Raw genomic sequence first — 16816 nt, forward strand, 5'->3', positions numbered from 1 at the left:
GGAGTGTCAGGGAAAGAATCCCTTCTCCGGAACCCCTCCGCCCTGCATGTTTGTTGAGTAAGAATTGTCCCCCGTTTGCTTGGGACTCTCCGCGGGCAGACTCAGGCCTTTGACTCTGCGTGTTTCACTCGGTGTTCCGTAAACGGCCCATGCACGTTCAAGCAGCATTTGCAGTGGGGACACAGAGAGGAATTGGGCTTCAGAGCAAGGAATATTTGTGCTTCCTGGGCCTGGTGCTGGGGTGCAGGTGAGAGGGGGCTGTGCCAGGTGGAGACAGGAGACAGAGGCTGGGGGACAGAAGGGTCCTGGTACGGGGAGAGGCCGGCCTTCCGCCTGCATGTTGCCGTTCTGTTTGGCAACCACACACTGACCAGGTGAGGCTGCCCTGGCTGGGGATAAAGCAGCACTGAAGCAGCAGGAAATGCTGTTTCTGAAAGTGATCACCAGAAATCCCCCCCACCTCGGTTATCAGAGTCCCATCCCAGTACTGTAATGAGGACCCTTAGGGTCCGGGGGCAAACGTCGGGACAGCGGCCAGGGACACGGGAGGGGAATGACTCACTCACGGGCATGAATCTAAATCCTGACTCTGAGCCGGGCGTGGTGGCGCACGCCTCTAATCCCAGCACTCGGGAGGCTGAGGCAAGAGGATCGTTATGAGTTCGAGACCAGCCTGGGCTACAAAGTGAGCACAAGGCCAGCCTGAACTGCATAGCGAGACCCTGTCTCAAAAACACTAACTAAATAAATAAATCCTGACTCTGTCACTAACCACAAGTTAGTGGGAACCAGCTTAACCGCTTCGAACCTCAAGCTTCATATCCGTGAAACGGGAACAAAGCAACGGCAGCATGTTTTGGAGCATGTGCTACAGTACCTGGCGGCCAAATGTCGCTATCATCTTGATCACCTAGGAGGTTGCGTTGATAGGGAAAGGAGGAGCAAGGCAAGATGCAAAGCTTGAGAGGGCAGTGGGGGCTAGGGAGGGGGGATCCCTGAGCTCAGCTGCAAGAGGAATGAGCTTGGGCTCCTTCTCAAAGCACATCTGCCCTAGATCTGCTCTGACCACAGAGCCAAGCATGAGTGTTTGAGCCCTTGGTTTGGATCGGAGGCTAAGCTAAGTGTCTGAATTTGACCTCAACTTTCCAGGGCCCAGATTCTGGCCCTCCTCTGGCCTCCCCTCTGCTCAGTGAGCTTTCCTGGCTGTCACACAAGCCCAGACCGGAAGCCAGAGTGTCCTTGTCTTGGTTACTTTTCTCTCGTTGCTGGGACAAAATACCTGATGTCCAAAATTAAGGAAGGAAAGGTTTATTTCACTTACAGTTTGTGGAGGTTTCAGTCCGCACTTGGCAGATTACAAGGCAGAGTGGCACAGGGCAGAGGGCCACAGCTCATGGCCGCAGAACACAGCTAAGCAACAAGCCCACACCAGGGTGGAATGGCCTCAAGCAGCCTCTTCCTCTCCCTTACATATGCAAACTATCCACCCCAGGGCGGGTGCAGCTCTCACACCCATAATCAATCAAACACTAAAAGCCTGCCCCATGGCCCCATGAGGCTTTGGGAGGACACCCAGACACAAACCATAACAGTCCTGTGAGCCCAGCCCAGCCCAACCCCTGGGCAGCACTGAGGTACCTGGCCCGCTAGGCACAGGCTCCCTGCCAGCCAGGGTGGGCCCCAGCTGGGTGGGTACATGCCGAGCAGAGCCGGCTGCAGCCTGGTGTGGCTGAAGGCAGCCCTCGATTTCATAGTGATTGCGTTTTCAGCAGTCTTGTGAAATTAATTAAATGCCTCTCTTCGCTCTGCCTCAGTAATCCATCACAGCATTTACCCCTGCTTTTTTACATTAGAAAATAATGGCAATTATTCCTTAAATAATCAATTTTTACAGTGTACATTTAATTTATGAAAAGATGACAGGCCCAGTGCTCCGCCTGTGACCATGGCTTCGTTTTCCATTTGCCTTCTCCTCGGTGCCCACGTCCTTTGGGAAGAGGGGAGCATATGGAGCCAAGGGCGGCAGGGACAGTGAGGGAGGGTTGGGAGATTTCTCTGACCCAGGGGATCCAGACTGAGATGAGGGGGCAGAGTGGAGGGGCAGGAAGAACCCTCCGGAGAAAGGTGACCCCTCCCCACTCAGGACCCTAGTAAGCCTTTATTTTGATCGCTTGGCTCTATTTTTGACAAGCTCTGCTTCTGGCTGATTTATCTGGTCAGGTTGATCAAACCATGTCAACCCCTCCTGAAACCCTTCCAAGGCTCCCCTGTGGCCCAGGCTGAGGTTCCAGCTGCTTGCCGCGGCCCCTGAGGCAGCCCGTGACCTCTCGGCAGCTGCATCTTCAGCCTCCTGCCCTGCTGGTTTCACACGAGGGACCGGGCACATCCCTCCCGTCTGTCTCCCATGCCTTCCCCCAGACCCTCTTTCACTCGCTAATCTTTCAAGTCCAGCTCTGGAAATATAGCATGATAAAATCAGCTCCTCCTCTATTCCCATAACATAAAATATTTCTGTGACCTCCCGTCACCAAGACGTTTGCGGGGACTTCTCTCCCACCAAAAGCCAAGTAGTTCTGTGGTGGACATCGCTGGGTGTCCTCTAAGTCAGTTCAACCCTGGTGCTACCAATCCTTTTGGATTTTTATGGAGACTTCATCCCCCATGAGCCTGATTCTATCAATGGCCACTAGTGATCAACTTCGACCTGTCTCCACCCTTTGGAGATCAGGGTGGGGCTGCAAAATCCCAGCTCCTAATCGTGCCTCGGTCTTTCTGGTGGGCCAGCACCTACTCTGAAGATGTCTAAGGACCCCCAGTCATGAGCCACTCATTAGCTTACAAAAAAACCTTCAACATTTTGCAGATGCCAAAGGGTTCAGGAGTTCTGTGCCAGGATATGGGACGAAAACCAAATATCTAGTTCACGATATCACACCAATTTTCTTCCAAAGTTGGCTCTGGGAGACTTCCCTGAGCATGACCCTCCACCACTGCTAGGGCCACGCAGAGCACCCACACCCCTTTGACCAACCATACCTGCTGATTTCTGCACCTGCCTCCCTCTCAGGCCAGGGAACCTAGGGAGGGTAGAACCTAGTACAGGGCCTGGCACTTAGACAGTGAGTCCTTGCTGTATAAATGACCAAACGCTAGTGGCTTAAAGCAATAAAAATCTAGCAGCTGGATGATTCAGAAGGCCGAGTCTCTCTGAACTGAATATCAGGTGTCAGCTGGGCTGTATTTCTGTCTGCATGTTCTCAGGAGCCTCCATTGCCCCCACCCCTTTATAGCTTGCAGAGGCTGCCTGCATTCCATGGCTCATGGGCTCTTCCTCCATGTCCAGCACCAGCCACGGTGGATGGAGTCCTTCTCATGTCGCATTTCTCTAACTCGTCTGCCTCCTGTTTCTGCTTTGCAGGCCCTTTTGGTTACAGTTAGGCCAAGACAGATAATCCAGGGTAATGTGCTTGTACTAAGTTAGGGTTCTCCAGAGAAACAGAACCAACAGGATGTAGAGGTAGGTCCACCAGAGGGGGTTTCTTGGGAGAGCTGCTCATGCAGTTACGGGGGCCCATGGCAGCACCTGTGATGCTGGGCGTGTGACTCGCTCCAGGTCGAAAGGCCTCAGATTGACAACAGAGCTGAAGGCCTGAGAACCAGGAGGTGGCTTCAGAGTCCCAAGGGCAGACAGTGTGGAATGCTGATGCCCACAGGTAGGAGAAAGGGTGTCCCAGTTCCGGAGAGGGTGAGGGACATCCTCCCTTCCCTGTCCTTTCTGCTCTGCCCTGGCCCCAGGCTGTGTGGATGGTGCGCCGCACACTAAGCTGATCTTGCCCCTCTGTCCACTGGTATGACGCACATGCCAGTCTCTGGAAACACCTCCACAGGCACCAGAACAAGTGCTGTACCACTTCTCAAGGTACTCCTTAACCCAGTCAAATTGACATGGAAAATCAGCACCCCACTCCTTGTTTTCGAGCCTGCGGATTAGCACCCTTCATGCCATCTGCAGCCCCAAGCCCCTCTTGTCGTGTAATGCAACAGGTGCGCAGGTTCTAGGGCTTGGGTTGCGAGCACCTTGGGGGACCATTGTCCCGCCTACACAGTAAGTACGTGTTGAACGAGGATGAATGAGTGAAAAAAACCTACAAACTTCACGGACCACCGATTCTTTATGCCTTTCTGCCTCTATCAAAAGGGGCGACTGAACACCTTAAAAGCCCACAGATCAGCTGCTCGGAGAAAACTGGCTTGGGAAGAGTGGCCTCAGACGCCCAGAACCCCACATTCACCCCAGTGCGGTGGGGAGTGATACCTGCACACACCCTGCACCCCACTTCCTGAGATTGCTCTTCTCCCCCATTAAGTGGGCTGCTACCCCTCAGGAACCCTGAACACACAATCGAGAAGCACCTCTGAGAGTTCACGCCCCCCGCTTGACACCTTTGCTGAACTCTCCTGGCGCAGGTGGGCGGCTTCTCCTCTTGGAAACCATAGATAGATCAAAATCCACGCTGACAGTGAGTGTCTAGCACAGACTGAGTCCTCCGTACAAAAGGACCTACCTCAGGGTCTCTCTGAGGAGCAACTTGCAGGCAGCTGGTGAACCTGGAGCGTGACAGGAGGCGCTGCCTGGCAGCGCTGATCCCTCTGTGCCTACAGAAACCAACCAGGAAGGCGGTGGGAAAGGAGAATCCGGCCCCTAAGAGTCCCCCGTCAAACTCAGAAAATGCCATTTTATGCTGGTAACATGACATATTTCATGCTATTGTCCCATTATTCCATTGGGACAGCTCCTTCTCTCAGGCCTGGACCAGAGTTAGCTGACTTTTCATCCTCCTTTTTCTCGGAGAGAGTGAGGCCTGGTTGCCACAGCAACTGATTTATTCGTGCAAGGGCATTTTAACTTTTGTCAGATGTTCTGTCTGACAGCAACTTTCCTTCAGGGGGCCTGACGTTCTCAAGCATGCTCTTTACTGAGCCTGCAGCCCCTTCCTCCCCTCTCCTCCTGCCGGAAGGGTTACTGTACGCATTTATTCAACGGAGGAAGCAAACTTTAAAAACAAGGCTCGGGGAGGAGGCAGGGAAACAAAGTAATTACATTTCCAGGCCTGCTGCGGTGAGCTATGAAACTTGTTGGCTCTCGGGGACTGAGAAGTTTGCCACGCAGCTATTGGTTTTTCTCCTCTCCCCCTCCCACAGATGGTTTAAGAAATGTATTCATTTATTTCTGTGCTAAACAAATATTTGACTGTTCCTACGTGCCAGATCTACGGGTTAGTCAGAAAGGAACAAAACGAACATGCGGCCTCTCTGGGGTTTACTGTGGTAGGAAAGACGGACAGCTGACAAATCAATGCTAGAGCAAATGCCTAGCACGTGCAAGGCCCTGGGGTCGATCCCCTGCACAGCCAGAAAATTTTTTTAAAAGATCTACACTGTAATCCCTAACCCTAATATTACCTATGGGGAAATGAAAAATGAAAGGTGCGTAGGAAAGCAGAGAGCAAGTCCTTCAGAGCAGGAACTCTGGAAAGACTGAACTTGAGACTGAGAATAGAAAGAAGAACTTTCTAGATAGAACCCAAGCCGCGTGTGGTTTCTCTGAGCTAGGAAGGAGCTCGGTGAGCCAGAGGAAGGGAAAGCGGCCAGGGCTGGTGGACTGGAGATTTCTCAGGGAAGGTGGATCCTGGGTGTGGGCAGAGTGGCACACAGGGGCAGAACTACACAGGGTGACCAGGGGTGCACTGGTATTTGGTGCCCGGGGTGAGAAGGCTCTGAGGTGCTTCTCAGTAGAGCAGACAAGCAACTGACATTTGCACAGAGAAGAGAAAGCATGGGAGAGAATGTAGGTGGCACGCGTGAGCCAGGAAGATAAATTAGCTAGAGGAAGGGCGTTCCCTCGTCCAGAGGAAAGTCGATGCTGGCCCACCCTGGACAGAGCTCCAGGCAAGAGACAAGAGAAGGTTCAGATGCACTTCAGGGATGAGATTGGCAGGACTCGGGGTGGGGCTGGCTGCAGGGCACGGACAGCAACGCACAAGCTGGTGGCCGAGCAATGGATGGAGGCAGTGCATCCTGAGATAGAGAGCTGACAGAGAAACAGGTTTAAGAGAGAACAGGCTCCACTGTAGGAGAGCTTTCTCCCTGCAAGTTTCGTAACACAATCCCTCGCCAGTCTGTCTCCCCGTCTACCTGAGGGATTCCCACGGGCCAGGGTCTCCGAGACTTGGCTCACTGGGGCATTCTGATGGTGCAGCCAGGGCCTGGGACAATGCATTTCACATCACATCGATTCCCTAGGGCTGCCACACAAATGACCACAAACAGGGGCTGGGGATTTAGCTCAGCGGCAAAAGCGCCTGCCTGGCAAGCGCAAGGTCGTGAGTTCAGTTCCCAGTACCGGAGAAAAACAAAAACAAAACAAAACAAATGACCACAAACAGGGTGGCTTAAAACAACCGAAATTTATTTTTTCATTGTCTTGAAGGCCAGAAGTCTGCAGCCAAGGTGTAAACAGGTTGCCTCCTTGTGGAAGCTCTGCGGGAGAACCCATTCCACGCCCCGCCCCTGTGTTGGGGGCAGCTGGCTAGCCTTGGTGCTTCCTAGCTTAAGAGACCGGTCAGCTACAGGCTCAGCCTTCACACGCCTTCCTTCCTTCTCTTATTTATAAGCACACTTGTCATTGGATCGAGGGCCTCCACTAATTAAGGAAGTTCTCAAGGTCTTGGGCTTGATTATGTCTGCAAACCCCTTTTTTTTCCAAACAAGGCCCCATGTAGCACGTTCTGGGAGTTAGGAGACAGGGCTACAGTTTAACCCATCAAGTAAGAAAGTGAATGAGTGAATCACATCGACTCTTCTAATCACTTATCAGAGAGATAATAAGCCCAAGGCCAGGCACTGGTAAGCACTGGGTGGTTTTACTGGTTGATTAAAGGACACAGTGTTAACTCAAATGCTCTCCAAAAGCAAACCCTTGGCCTTTCCAGCAGCCGTCTTTGGAGGTTGTTTGCATTCGACATGAGTTCCTCTAAGTTGGCTATTTAACAATGTGTCTGGAGCGCAGTATTTCAGGTAGAACCGACTCACAGTCAATAAACCAGCGAGAATGTGAGTCAGAGTTAGAAGCAGACTTAACATTCAAAGGTGAGCATCCACCCGCCTTGGGGCTGTAGCCGTGTCTGTGCCTCTTCTCGTCCTAAGAAGAAAGGGTAACAGCAAAGTGCCATAGCCCGGCCTCCAGGCCCTCTCCTCCCTCCTCCTCCCTGGCCAGCCCTGCTCCAGCCAGGCACAGTGACAGGCTCCAACAGTGAGGGGAAAGCAGGTCCACCAGAAATGCTGCTTAAAATGTCTTGGTCAAGGTTCCTGCCACCATCCAGTCTGCGCTGGAGACATTTACACACACCCTAGTTCCTGGGCAGTCTCCTGTTCACATTGCCAGCCTGCACCGAAGGCCCTGTGTTACCCTAATGCCACCAGGGAGCTGCTGGGACCGGGGTGCCAGCCTTCTGCGGGACGCAGGTCTGTCCTTCCAAGTTATTCTTAGATTAGGGCCGGGCATTTAGCTTAGCGGTGCAGCACCTGCCTGGCAAGTGTGAGGTCCTGAGTTTGATTTCTTTTTTTTTTTTTTTTTTTTTTTGTTTTTTCTCCGGTACCAGGAACCGAACTCACGACCTTGCGCTTGCCAGGCAGGCGCTTTTTGCCGCTGAGCTAAATCCCCAGCCCGAGTTTGATTTCTTGTACCAAAAAAAAAAAGTTACTCTTAGATTTAGGAAGGCAGCCTCTCCCTATCTGATCCGGCCCTTCCAGGCTTCTGTCTTTTAGAGACCTGCCCTGCCCCAGGGAGGGCCAAGGTGCTGGATGCTGAGTCTCTTTGATAACCAGAGCTGAGAAGGACCCCGTTTCACTGGAAGGCCTAGGACTCCTGACCTGCTGCCCCAGCCTTGAAGCGTCCTGTCTGCCCACGGCCAAGCCTCTCCAGGAGGATTCTCCAGCCCCTGCGGCTTCCAGACTGGGGCGTATCGCTCTCTTCTGTGCGGGCATCAGCACCGTCCTGCTAGCTCCGTGGCCCCCGCAGGCCTCTTTCCTTGTCTCCCAGGGACTCCCTTAAAATCCACTTTAGTCTGCGCTCTACTTGTCATGCAGTCCCAAGGCACTTGAGTTTAAAGACACAATTATGCATTATGGATAAAGGGCAGGTCACTCTCCCCCGCCAGCCTGCTCAGCATCTGTGCTGCATCTCCACCGTGGGCCCTGGCAGGCTTATCCTCTCCCCTGGGCCCACAAGCAAGCCAAAGCCCCCAGAACTGAACACTAGGGCTCCAGGCGGCGGCCATGGGAAAGCGCTCTCGCAGAGCTCCTGCTACAAATCGAGGAAGGATACCACCCTGCCTCCTCCATCTGCTCGCGGTGATCGTGAAGATGCTCCCAAACGCTAGGAGTTGGGGGTTAGCCCTTTTCTTTTTTTCCTTTTCTGACTCTTTTCAAATATTTATGAAGAGATTTTCCATGTATCCTGGCATGTCTTCTCCACCGTGGGTGTCAGCTAGGAGGGCTCAGACAACAAACTCCAGAAGGTATTTTCCCCAAAGCAGCATCTGGCTCAGTTGGCAAGTGCCGCAGGCCCTTTGCTGGGAATTGGCCGAGGCAGAGGTGGGAGGAGCCTCGAGGCCGGGCCTGCTCTCAGGCTCTGAGAGCTCCGGAGGACAGGGCTGGGGTGTCCCCAGAGGGCAGGGTGTGACTGCCATTTGACACCCCACAGCCCCAAGGCCCTGGCTGAGGACCCTTGCAGCACCCTCTTACCTGTTGTGCCCTTCACGCCCTCTGGTCTGATGTCAGAGCTTCCCTGCTATCCCAGGTAAACCACCAGGCCAGTGACCTGTTCCCTGCAGCCCACTCTAAGGGTCTCTGTGGTGACAGTTCCCGGTGGGGAAGCTCACCGAAACAAACACTGTTTTGGCCCCAGAATTGCCAGGCTCCAAAGCCCTGTCCCAGGCGGGCTTTTGAGGCTGGGCTACAGCCCTCCCCAGTTCCCCCACAGGCACTTCCTGCAGGCAGGGTGGGCCAGCGGGAAAATGGCTGTTCAGCATGGCCTTCACTGTGAGCGAGGCAATCTGCAGGGCTAGAGCAGCAGGGAGAGCCTTGTAGAGTCTCTCAGATCACCCGAGCCTAACTGCTGCCTCCCCTGCTTGTCTGCCAGGTGACGATTCTCTCCATAGGTACAGCTGGCCAAGCTGATGCCAGGCGCTCCCAGCCCGCCAGTCCCTGTCAGCTACCCACATACGGAGCCAGGCTGCATCTGCCAGTGATAAATTCAGTTGAAAACTCAGCACTTTTCAGGAGAAGTTGGGTCCAAAGGCATAATGGTCCTGTGGCCTGGCTGTTACCTGGGCTACCCATTAGAGATCACCAGACAGCTTTTAAAAATATTGATGTCCAGACCCTACTCCAGGAGTGGAATATATATTTCTAAAATCTCCCAACCCAGTGTCAAAGGCATCCAGGGTTGAAAACCATCGACTGTTTTTTAGAGACAGTCCTTGAACCTGAATCCTAGCCTTTTATTTACTAGTCACGATCTGGGGAAGCTACTTGGCCTCTGGAAACCTCAGCTGCATCATCTATAAAATGGGGTTAACAGTGCCTCTCTTGAAAGCCAGACATGATGGCGCACACCTGTGACCCCAGCACTCCAGAGGCTGATGTAAGAAGATCGCTGAGAGTTCGAGGCCAGCCTGGGCTATATAGTGAGTTCAAAGCCAACCTGGACTACATAGCATGACATGGTCTCAAAAAACAAAACTAAATTAAAAAAAAAAAAGGCTCTCCTGTTATAAGGTGCTGACACATGTAACGGTTTAACTGTTCAATAATCACATCCCATCACTCCCCTATCTTCTAGAATAAGAGATTGTTGATTTGGGCAGGCAGATGAGCACAAGGCAGCCTTTTGGGTTGCTGGGAGCAGCCTCTCCAGGTTCCAGGGATGCTCAGAGGTGTTATGCAGTCCTGTCACCTTCCTTTACCTGCAGAACTCTCACAGGGCCTCAGCTGGGTGGACAACGCAGGAGGGCAATGTAATCACTTGCAGATACTGTCTACCAGGGGACAACCTTCCCTACAGATACAGCACCAAAGAATATTTCTCCTGGAAATCTTGAGGATCTAGATATCTAAAATATCACCTCTAGGGAGTCAGTGCATTTCCCATCCCATTTACCTGAGAACAGGCCATTATCCCATCCGGCAAGAACAGAGCCAGACCCTAGTGTCTTGAGTGCCTGGTGCCACGTTGAACAGGATGGAGAGGCCCTGAGATGCATGGGAATCGTGTCAGGGTGGTGTGGGTGCCGCTGGACGGGCACACCTGAGAAGCCCCAGCGATGCTGCAGGTCACCTGAAGAGGACCCACAAGTCCTGCATGCACGGTTCATTCATACAATAAATATTATTTCTTACATCACATTTTGTGTATCTACCAGTGACATCTGCTGATGTCAAACCACTATAACTGGGTCAGCTGTGCACAAATGTGCTAGACTCTGCACTAGACAGTTCATATACCATCACCTTCAAAGCCCACAAAAGTGGACAAGGGCAGATGTCTCCACATGATTTCATAGTGGGGCCATGGACGCCTCAAAGAGTTGAGTAACTTTGTTCAAGCTCTTGCACTGCCCCCAGCGGAAGAACTGGAAGACTGCAATGATTTAATAATATGTCTGCCACCTAGAAGATTCCTATGCGCAGGTTCCCAGGAGACAATATGGGGTAAAAGAGAAGAATCCGCTGAGGAAAAACAACATTTCTAGTTTGGATAAATTACCGAATTTATCTTACAAGGGTGCTTGAGTCTGGTGAGGCTAGTAGCTGTTGGTAGATGAGGAAACCAAGAAACTTCAGCCTAATTGTTGGAGGATGTTAGAAAAACAAGCTCACAAATGCTGCCAATTATTTAGCATACACGCTCTTCTTTTTTGATAATTATTAGCATATATTAATTGGACAATATAATGGGCTTGTGACATTGCTGTACAAGCTACTTGGTATATATTTAAACCAAAGTATACAAGCCTCAAAAATCACAAAACCCTTAGCATGGGATTTTCCTTCTCCAGGTCATCACCTCTTCAGTAGAATGGGACTAAGAAGAGGACTTACCTCAAAGAAAAGCAAAAGAATAAATACACGGCAAAGCATCTACGATGGCACCTGGACCATAGGAAGTGCTCAACAAACGCTAACTTTAAGCGTTTTTGTATCAGTGCTTTCTTTCCCTGGGTTTCTTCACTCTGTGCAAGAACCCAGGAGGCAGGTGCTTGGGTCCCCATTTTATCAGACTCCAGAGTGCTTTAGTCATCAGTCCAAGGCCACACAGCTGCAGATGGCAAAGCAGGACTGGGAACCCAGGTCAGCTTGAAACCAGTGACCTTCTCTGCCCACCTCCTCAAAAGGCCTGGGACAGCAATCTGCAAAGACCCCGAGTTATCCAATAACAGAGTGAGAAGAATAGCCCACAGGAGAGACAGAATGGGAATCTTCAATTGATACCCCGGTGATTCAGAAAGACATCTGCAGCACAAAGCAATCCCTCTTTCCCCGAAGGGTTAAGACAAAAGCAACCCACCTCCAGCATCCCAGCAGGCAGCTGAGAGACCTGGAGGCAGATGAAGAGGAAGGTGTGATTCAGAAGGCCAGGTCCGTGGACCTCCCCTAAACCAAACCTTTCATTCGGCAGCGAGGCACTTAGCAGCAAAGTTGTGCAGGAAACGTTGCCCTTTCTTCCGGTTCCTGCACAAGGCTGTTATATTTTTGGAATTAAAAGCTCTGCTTTGGCAAAAGCACAAATGGTGCACGTTAGCTGAAGAATGTGCTGTCACCGACCACCTTCCCCACCCCTGCCTGCAGCCCCTTTCAAAGGCTCCAGCCTCTTCTTCCTGCTGACCATTTCTTCCATGGAGTTCTTCTCCATGCTTTGAGAGTCAGCTCCGTCTCAGAGGCTAGCTGAGGACAAAGGAACCTCTCAGCCTATTTGTCCTGGAGAGTGTTTTGAAAAGACTGTTCTGAGAATAACCAGCTAACTCTCGAGCGTGCTGGGCCGGAAGCTTTGGTCGAGTCAGGCTGTTAATATCAATATGTTCATCAGCCGGGCTGGTTCCGGAACAATTTCTAGCAGGGGAGCCCGCCCAGCACAGTACCTGATGTGATTTGGTCTAAAAACACACAGGTCTTGAATAAGTCCACACAGACTTCACTCACACAGTTCATTGTTTTGTTCGGTATTTAACACTGGCAGCGGGGTGCTGGGTTTTCCTCCCACAGACAATAAATGAAAAATGCCCGTGAGATGCCCGAGGCCAGAGCTGTCTCCTGGGAGATCTGCACAGAGCACCTGGGTTAAGGGCCTTCAGCTCTGGCCAGTTGCAGCGCAGATGGTGGGGTAGGAGCCAGGAGGGCAGGGGAGAAGGGTGAGCGCTGAAGGCCAGTGGCTTCTAGTACTTACCACCAGCCCCATTCAGCCCTACCTGTCCAGGAAATAAATGAGCGGACTGCGTTACCCCTCCTGGCTTGTAAGATGCAGCGTTTCCTAACCTCTCCACCCCTATGTGACTTTGACAGTCCTTTAACTTAATCTCATCTGGATGAATTTGTCGGGGAAGAAGCAGAGCAGGCACCCTCGGAGGCTGGGGTGCCGGTTAGTAGCTACCGAACATAGCTGCTCCAAGCAGAGCTGGGTTCAAATCGTACCCCAGCCTTTACTCAGTGTAGCTGCAAGTTCATCATTTACAAACTGTGGGTAAAGGTGACCACCTTTAGGGTTGTTGTCATGGTGAGCGGAAATGAGGCCACAAAGCGAGGGTCTCCCAGAGAGCACCCACTAAATGCTACTCGCTTTCCCTCTCCGCACACCTGGGGTGCTGCTTCTGCTACTTCCAGGGGCGTGCCACCATTTTATTGTGGTGCAGCTGGCACAGAACGCTGTGTATCCAGCTCAAATGGGATATCAGCGATAAGAAAATGAAATGGAATAAACCTGAATTCATAAAGCCCAGTCGCATTTTCTGATTTGCGCGATCTCTCAAAGGAGCCTACTGAAATAGCGAAGGGAGAAAGTCATTCTTGCAATATGCATAATCTGATGGAGGCAAAAGCTTTCAGCACCAAGATCTCCAGGCATTCTTCTCAGATTCAGAGCAGCCTGGATGGGTTGCAGATAAGCCTCCCCCTCGGAGCCAAGCCCCGGAAACCTTCTGAGACTCATCCCCAGCCCTTGGCTATAGAAACTCAAAATCACTCTGTCTATTCACCCGAGATATCACCCAGGCTCCCGAAATCCCCCCACTAAGCCTTTTGAAATCACAGGAACCATCTGCTTTGGGCATAGAAATGAGATATTACAAAAAGTTGCCACACAAAGGTCATTATCTCTGGAGGACAATGGGGGAAAACAAAGCCTTTAATAAAAGCTTCTGAAGCCAACACACACAGCACTCCTGTGTCCCTGGCTGGTGGAGGGCCGCTCCCTGCTCCTGCTCGCCGGCTTTGACGTGCACATTATGCAGCGTGGGCAGCCTAATACTGTATTCCTCTCCCTTGGCTGCCGCAGAAGCCCGCCTGGCTGCTTCACCCTGGACTTGGGATTGTGACGGTTCACGCTCATTATGGCTTCACTATCGTCACAGCCTAAGTAAAGCGCGGAATTGTGGTAATTACCCAAATGATCCAGAGAAGAGGGAAAAGAATTAAACACCCTGGGTTGAAAAATACAGTTCTGGAGGCCTGGTTCAACACACTGTCAAATGCCCCACTTTCTCAGCTGTCCAGAGAGGTAATAATATGCGTGATTAGATGATCCCTCCCCCAGCAGTACCATTTATACTGGAGGCCCCCTAGGACAACATGTCAGGTATACGGTGTCTCAACAAAAGCAGCCCAAGGCCTTCAGCTAGCTCTGAGAGGGGGATACATCCCTCTCAGATTTGGAAGCTGAAAATCTAGAGTCCTTCAACACCGGTGAAATCCTGCCATTTAGTTCTGTAATCTGGATAAACAGAAATTTCCGGATTTATATTGTGCTCACCCAGGCATGATGCATGGTCTCAGGCAGGACTGAGTTTGCCCTACATCCCTTTGCCAGCGGCCACGTCCTTATTTGCCTTCACAGCCTACACCTTCACAGTCACAGGACCAACCACAGCTGCCGGTCAAGTGCCCACCTACAGGAAGGCAAACTGCCAAGCACCCACGGGGTTCCCCTGAAATTAACAGGTAACAGCAAGGAAGCCCACTAGCACCAAACATCAGCAAAGAGACATTCGGTGTCCTTGAAAGATTCTGGCAGAGCTCGGATCTGACCCTCGCAGGTGTGAGACCTTGAACAAGTTACTCAACTTCTCTGCGCCTCAGCTTCCCCAGCTGCATGAAGAAGGATTAACAGAGTGCGTAAGATGCATCCCCAGACAGCATCCGGAGCTGCCTCCGAACAAAGGGCAGACATGACAGTGTTTACTACTCACTCTACAGATGGCTGCAAAGTGCATGCAATAAGCAAGGCTGCTTTTGTGGCCCTCAAAGCAATTCTGGAAGGCGGGACCGGAGAGGTGTCTCTCCCCCAGGGGGGCTTGGCTTGTCCAGATCAGCTGGCTAGTTCCCCGAGAGCCAGTCCGACGGCGAAGATGGATCATTTGTGGCTCCTGGTCCAGCGCTCTCTAAACTCCCTCAAATGGACTCTGTGAGTGAGATGTTAGAACTGGTCGAATACGGCTCTGATGAATGAAAAGTTTAGTTCCATCTCCTGCGGCACTGACGTGTGAAGCGCTTAGCTTAAAGGAGGGTCTCACGGCCCATATGTCATGTCCCCGGCCTAATGGGAGCTTATGAAGATTCTCTTCCCCAACCCCTGCAAGGAGGTTGAGTTTCTGTCACTTTCTCCGTGTCTCCCACAGATCCTGAGGAAGGCAGCCCACAGGAAGGGCTAAAGGAGATGTAACTTGTAATGCTTGCTTGGGATGTAGGCTTTCACTGAACCCGGGGTTCACACAGGTGCTCTAGGAGCTGGCCGGGGGCAGTGTGGGCGGATGGCTACAGACTGAGCTCTTTACCTTACCTACAGGGCTGGTGGTGGAAGTCAGGCTTATCTATGTTGCAATTCTGTTTAAGATTTTCTGTGAAAGCAGGATCTGCTCCTAAAAGAAAAGCTTGAGAGTTACCTTTCTCATGGCTTCTGAGAATAGAATTTTAGCTTAATCTTAAGGATCTTAGGGACAGAGGGGAGCAGCCTTGTTCTGGGCCAGAGGAAGCCATCTCATACCTTCCGGTCCACTCAGACACCTGCTGTGTGCACACCAGGTGGTGATAAAATAAAAAAAGAAACAGAGGTAATGACCCTTGGCGAAGGCAGGACGGACACCCAAAGGCAGGAGAAGGGGACCAACAAATGCTAAGTGATGCAGCCAGCCTGGTCCTGGGGTTACATGACTTTGTAACGGTTTCCCCCTTTTACTTCTATCTTCCCTCCCCCAGGCAGACTGTAATTTTCCCAGGGGCAACAAACATCTCTTACTTAGCGAACATTTGTTAAGCACTTCCCATACAGCCAGGCACAGGGAAGTCTCAGAATCTTGCGGGAAGGACAGCAGCGGTTCCTGCCTGGGGTAATCGTCTCTGGAGAGTGGCTGGGAAGATGCCACCCAAAATGTGACATTTAAGCTTCATCTTGCAAGGTCAGCAGCTCTCCGCACACCTCCTTCGATCGCCTAGGGTCCAGAGCAGCGTCCTACAGGACACCCTGAAGGACGCCTACAGGCTCTCGGGCAGAGGAGAGGTGAAGAAGTACTGACTGCCCGGTGTTGGTCTGTGAGGCCTCCTGAAGGGAGGGAGGGCTTGGAGCTGGGTGCTGAAGGCCTCTTGCCTGGCTCAGATGAGAAGGGAGTGCGTCCAGGCTGGGGCCATGCCAGAAGCAAAGGCAATTAAGTGAAGCCAGCAGGGCTTGGGCAGAGGCTGGCAAGACAGGGGAGGCACAGAAAGCGTGCTAAGCTCGAGTAGAGCCAAAGCAGGAACAAGCACAGGTACTGAGAAAGAGCAGCAAGGAAGAGGGAAATGCTTCAATCAAACACGGGGCTGCTGGGGATTTAGCTCAGCGGCACAGCGCCTGCCTGGCAAGCGCAAGGTCGTGAGTTCGATTCCCAGTACCGGGAAAAACAAAAACAAACAAACAAAAAAATCTTGTATGTCAACCAAACACGAGGGTGGAATGTTTGAATCAAATACAGCAGGGGCGCTCCCGGCAGGGGCGCTCCTGGTCTCTGGGAGCAGAAGTGTGGTGGGGGAGGCCAGCCCCATCTTAGGGCCACCCAGAGTCCCAGGCCTCCCAGCGCTTGGCAGGAAGAGCTGAAGGAGCCGAAGGAGCCACCAAGCTTGGGGACGGGGTGGCCAAGGCCTGGCCTGGCCTGTAACGTATGACTCCCAGCTGTGAGCACATCTGGGACTTCTGGAAATGTGAGTCTGGCCTACACCTTCACGGCAGGGTAGGGGCACAAATACGTCCCGGGCAAAGCAGGGACAACACACAGATGCACAGCACACTCCACAAATCAGAATCCCCAGGGAGAGGGGAGGCTGGGCGCTCTAGTCAGTTAGGAGAGGTGGCTGGAGACGCTTCCTCTCAGTTCTCCCGGGGAACCCTGCCCTGGCTTCCTTCAAGCTAATAATATGAATGAACCCTGGGAGAGGAGAGAGCGCGCGCGAGTAGGGGAAGCGGAGAGGAGGGGCGCGGAGAGGAGGGGCGGAAAAATCCCGGCCGGGCTGGGCGGGG

This window comes from Chinchilla lanigera, unplaced genomic scaffold, assembly GCF_000276665.1.
Source record: "Chinchilla lanigera isolate Chin_1 unplaced genomic scaffold, ChiLan1.0 scaffold00077, whole genome shotgun sequence".
Lineage (NCBI taxonomy): Eukaryota > Metazoa > Chordata > Mammalia > Rodentia > Chinchillidae > Chinchilla > Chinchilla lanigera.